This window comes from Mastomys coucha, unplaced genomic scaffold (genome assembly GCF_008632895.1).
Source record: "Mastomys coucha isolate ucsf_1 unplaced genomic scaffold, UCSF_Mcou_1 pScaffold23, whole genome shotgun sequence".
Lineage (NCBI taxonomy): Eukaryota > Metazoa > Chordata > Mammalia > Rodentia > Muridae > Mastomys > Mastomys coucha.
In genome coordinates, this window is record NW_022196906.1 from 12,652,857 (window position 1) to 12,658,563 (window position 5,707).

Sequence of the window (5,707 nt, forward strand, 5' to 3'; positions counted from 1 at the left end):
TTTTTTTTTTTTCAAGTCCCAGGAAAGGGCTGCCATTAGGAGTTTCAAGTTTAATGGTGTGTGTTTGTGTGTGTGTGGGGGGGCTGTGTGCACACACGTGCGCATGTTCACCCTCTTTCTTGGTAATGGGAAATTCCAATCACTGTCTTGAACTTAGGTCTGCTTCGAAGGAAAGAAGTAGACATGGGCAATGTCTGAAGGGATCACTGCTACAAAATTATTGGCTAAAAGTGTTATTCTTTTCATTTTATTATTGGTAATTAATTTATTAGCTGATGAACAAAATATTTTGAGATTATTGTGAGACATTTGAAATTCATTGATGCATATTAATAACTTAAAACATAATTTGAGAATTTCATACTCATGTGTAATATCTTTCTATTAAATCCACCCACAATCCTCCCTGAACTTGCTCTCCTACTACTTACAAATTCATGTACTCCATTTCCTTTTAAAAAATCTACAAAATACATTAATTATTTCAAGAATATCCATGAGTGTAGAATGTAGACCTATTTACTGGAACAAAGGAAATCCAACAGAGGCTACATTCCTAAAACAAGAACAAGAACAACAAGAACAACAACAACAACAAAAATACTTGTCCCAATGAACATTTGTCTTTCTAAAATAAGAATTGTTTATGACTTATATAATAAATGAGAAAAAGTTTACCTGCAGAAGATGAAATTAACTATGTGGTCACATATGTAAAGTATGTCTTTTGTTACAGCATAAAATATAGGAAGCATGCTAATGAAGGGGAAAGTAATCTCACTGCTATGTTTGGCATTATTAGTATCTGTTAATTGATTCATTGAATCAATCTGCACTGGGTATAATACATTCTAATACTTTCTTGTATCTACTTTATTGTCCACCTGACTACATTTGGAAACACTAGGATAAACATGTGGATATGCCATCTAAGACATATTTAGAGGGTTTTAATTGGGGGAAATGATGTAACCTGAAGGTGCAGGATACTATCCCAGCATATGTCTCAGACTAAGTAAACTAATGGAAAGAAGAAAGAACTTTGTCTACTGCCATTTCCCTTTTTCTGCTTAATTATGTGCACATGTGGAAGAACTCTATTGCCATACATATTCACGACATTAGACTAGACTGTAAAATAATGAATCTCAAATAATCTCCCTCATTCAAATGGTTTTTATTAGATATTTAGCTACAATAATGAGAGAAGTAACTAACACATAACTTCTATGAATATGGAATAAACTTTATGATATCTGCTCTGTTGTTTTGACTTTGTCAAACACTTACTGAAACTCTAAATACTACCGAGGCTGAGATTTTGTGGTAGCCAAGCAAATAAATTATGTTTAGATAACAGAAATGCTGTTCAAGATACCAACCTTGTTAATTAATGAATGCATTAAATGTTTTGTTCTCTTTACTTTTATCCTTCCTCATCTATAATTGTGTTAAGGTTAACAGTGGCCAATTTATTTGCAATGCCCTTTGGTAATTTAATGTATAGTGACAACAAAATCAAGAACCATTTCTTATGCTGCTATAAATTTATATATAATTTCTCTGGTTTTGTGTTTAAATCCATTTCAATATTTTCCTATATGTATTCTAGAGGAAATGGAAGATAGTTTTGAATGTAGAGCCTTTTACTTCTAAGTAGTTGCAAATTATGACTAAATGTTTGAATTAATTATCTTCTGGTTAGCTAATTTAAGTATTACTGATAATCATGAGAATGTGTACATTTATCTTATCAGTCTTATGGGTATATTTATCCAAATCTTAATTAAAAATCCTCATATTATAATGTTTCAATTCCTTTTATATAATATAAGACATTTATTTTACTTCTTTGGTAAAATGTATTATAACATTTTCATCAAGGTTAATTTTCATTAAGTTACTTTTCATAACTTAAGAAAGTTACTTATATATTTGGGATGCCATTTTTAATCATTTATATATAGAACTTTTATTCATAGAATAAAATTTTATTTTTAAGTGTTTATATATTTGCATCTTTGAGTTTGTGCATGGTAGTGCAGTACCAATAGGGACCAGAGGAGGGTGTCTGATTCAGTAGACTTGGTGTTACAGACAGTTGTGGGGCACTTGACATGGGTGCTATGAACAAAACCCTTATCCTTTGAAGAAGCAAGAAGAGCTTCCTACCATTTTAACAGATCAAAAGTTTATTTTTCATGAGCAATATTCTGTTTTTACTAGTTTTGTTTTTTGCTTTAAGATGTATTTCATTATTGTTCTCTGTTTTTCTCTGTCTCTCTCTCTCTCTGTGTGTATGTTCATGCTTGTGGATGTTTGTGTGTGTGTGTGTGTGTGTGTGTGTGTGTGTGTGTGTGTGTGTGTATGTGTGTGTGTGTGTGTGTGTGTCTGACAGCCTTTCTACAGAGCACACTGTCAGAAATATTTACTGGATTCTCTGGAATTGTATGTACAATTTTGAGCAACTCCAAGTGGGTGTTTATAACTGAACTCCAGTACACAGAAAAGAGTGAAAGTGATCTTGACCTTAAAGCAATCTTTTCAGCCTACATAATCCTTTTGATTAAACAATGTGGAATATGTTCATAATTTATTTCTATATTTCTGGTCTACAGATTAAACAGTGTATTTAGTATATACTAATCCAGTACTCTATCACTGTCTTTCATCTTCAGGACCACATGTGCTTTGACTTTGCCATGCATATTTCATGTCCTCTAAATTCATAATGAACTAAGGTATAAGCAGGGCCCATTTGTGGGGGAGAATTTTACTTCATTTCCCAGTATGGCTTGGAAGTCAATGTGTTGTCTGTGTTAGCTATGAGTCCATGCCTCATTCCTCTAAGGATGAGATGAAAATATGGAGTAAATCTTCTCAATATATTTTGTGGTAATAATTGTGATTTAAAAGATATTTATTGAAAGGAAAATTAAATCAAGTAAGTACAGAAAAAAATTAGCTCTTATGTGAGTAAAGGCTTGCAATGAAAACTGGCAGACTGTAGTGAGAGAAAACAATAATGTTGTTTGTGACACTAATCCTTGTAAGTCATGAAGAATAATATACCTGACAACATTTTACTTCATGCTTTATACTCAAAAATCCCAGTCCTAAGTAGTTTACTTCTTTAATATATCATTTGTAGTTTTCATTTTAATTTAGTGATTGGAATTATCTATAATTTTTCTCTTGATCTGTAAAGTATATTCAACTTAATTCTAATTATTAAGTTGATCATTCACTAAAGGAATAGAATATGGCCCAGCTAGAGGTCTGCTAACCTTCCAGTTTCCACCTCTGCCAGGAGCAGAGACTCAGCTCTAGATCCATACACACACAGCCCACAACACAGTTGCACCTTGACTCACCAGGTGTTCAGACACATCCAGGATAACAGAATCACAGGATCACAAGATCACAGGCTCACAGGAAGGACAGGCTACAGTCAGAGACAGAGAAACCAAATAACACCAGAAATAACCAGATGGTGACAGACAAGTATAAGAAAATAAGCAACACAAAACAATTTGATTCTGCAAATTCAGAACACACTTCTCCCACTACTGCATATATTAGATACCAAGCATACCTATAAAGCAAGATTCAGATCTAAATTCTCACGAATATGATAGAGGACATAAAACGTCTCCCTAATAGAAATACAGGAGAACACAGGTAAACAAGCCCTTAAAGTAGAAACACAAAAATCCCTTAAAAAATATAGGAAAACACAAACAGGTGAAAGCATTGAACAAATTTATCCAGGATCTAAAAATGGAAATAGCAACATTAAAGAAAACATAAAGGGAGACAGCCCTGGAGATGGAAAACCTAGGAAAATGAGCAGGAGTCATAGATGTAAGCACCACCAACAGAATACAAGAGATAGAAGAGAGAATCTCAGTGGTAAAAGATACATTCAAGAAATCGAAGACACAATAAAAAGTCTGAACCTGAGACTAGTAGGTATAAAAGAGAGTGGATATTCCCAAGTCAAAGGGCTAGCAAATGTCTTCAACAAAAATTACAGAAAACAAGTTCCCTAACCAAAAGAAACAGATGCCCATAAGCATACAAGAAGCCTACAGAACAGCAAACAGATGGGACCAGAATAGAAATTTCTCTTATCACATCATAATTAAAACACTAAATACATAGAACAAGGAAAGAATATTGAAAGCAGTAAGGGAAAAAGATCAAGTAACATATAAAGGCAGACCTATAAGAATTTCACCAGACTTCTCAATAGAGACTCTAAAAGCCAGAAGATCCTGGGTAGATGTCATACAGACACTAAGAGAACAAAAATGCCAGCCCAGGTTACTATACCCAGGAAAACTCACTATTACCATAGATGGAGAAACCAAGGTATTCCATGACAAAACCAAACTTAATATCTTTCCACAAATCCAGCCCTACAGAGGATAATAGAAGGAAAAGTCTACAAAGCCAAAGCTGGCTATTGTTACACAGTGGTGTGACGGCTCCAGCTTATATCACCATCTCTACATCATTGAGACCAAATTTGAGATGATCAAACTTATATAGATATAGCATGGCAGACTGCACAGGGCATGGATTACTTACACGCCAAGTCAATCATCCACAGAGACCTCAAGAGTAATGATATATTTCTTCATGAAGACCTCACAGTAAAAACAGGTGACTTTGGTCTAGCCACAGTGAAATCTCAGTGGAGTGGGTCCCATCAGTTTGAACAGTTGTCTGGATCTATTTATGGATGGCACCAGAAGTAATCAGAATGCAAGATAAAAACCCATATAGCTTTCAGTCAGATGCGTATGCATGTGGGATTGTTCTGTATGAACTGATGACTGGCCAGCTACCTTATTCAAACATCAACAACAAGGATCAAATAATTTTTATGGTGGGACGAGGATACCTGTCTCAAGATCTCAGTAAGGTACTGAGTAACTGTCCAGAAGCCATGAAGAGATGAATGGCAGAGTGCCTCAAAAAGAAAAGAGATGAGAGACCACTCCCCAAATTCTCACCTCCATTGAGCTGCTGGCCCGCTCATTGCCAAAAATTCGCTGCAGTGCATCAGAACCCTCCTTGAATTGGACTGATTTCCAAACAGAAGATTTTTGTCTGTATGCTTGTGCCTCTCCAAAAACACCCATCCAAGCAGGGGGATATGGTGGGTTTCTAGTCCACTGAAACAACCTGAATGAGTGAGACATTAGAGTAAGGTAGCAACAAAAACAAATGAACAGTTTCCCTTATATTTAAATTAAGTAGGATAATCTGTTATTTGCAGGTGAACCAAAGAATGTTTGTGTCTAAAAACTCAAACATTGCTTTCTAAATCTTAGAATTATGCTGAACACTGAATTTTCAGCATCATTGCATAAAAATGCACAAACACTTCTAAACATTTTCAGCTCCCCTTCCAGAGGTGTTACCTTCTATTCTGAGTTTGTTTTCTTCACTTGGGTGTTCCAGTTAGTAAGCTCAAGGTTTCTTTCTCAGTTTGCTCATGTAGCTCTCATTATTAACTGTCACTTGTTACAGGGACTCCAGAGGAAGGCTTCCTCTGCATGTTCACAGGTAGGAAGTAAACAGTAGGCTAGCCTCTGTCAGCTGTGTGAACTGACAGATAGGAACCAAATAATCCTGGGCTTATCCTTAATATTTTCCTATAGGTGTTTCTTTTTACTATAGTTTAGAGTGTGTGGAA

At 35.0% G+C, this 5,707-nt stretch overlaps 1 pseudogene; it reads left to right on the forward strand.

The window, feature by feature from the left end:
- The first annotated feature begins 190 nt into the window (after window positions 1-190).
- Window positions 191-5,187, forward strand: LOC116072664 (annotated as a pseudogene).
- The last annotated feature ends 520 nt before the right edge of the window (window positions 5,188-5,707 follow it).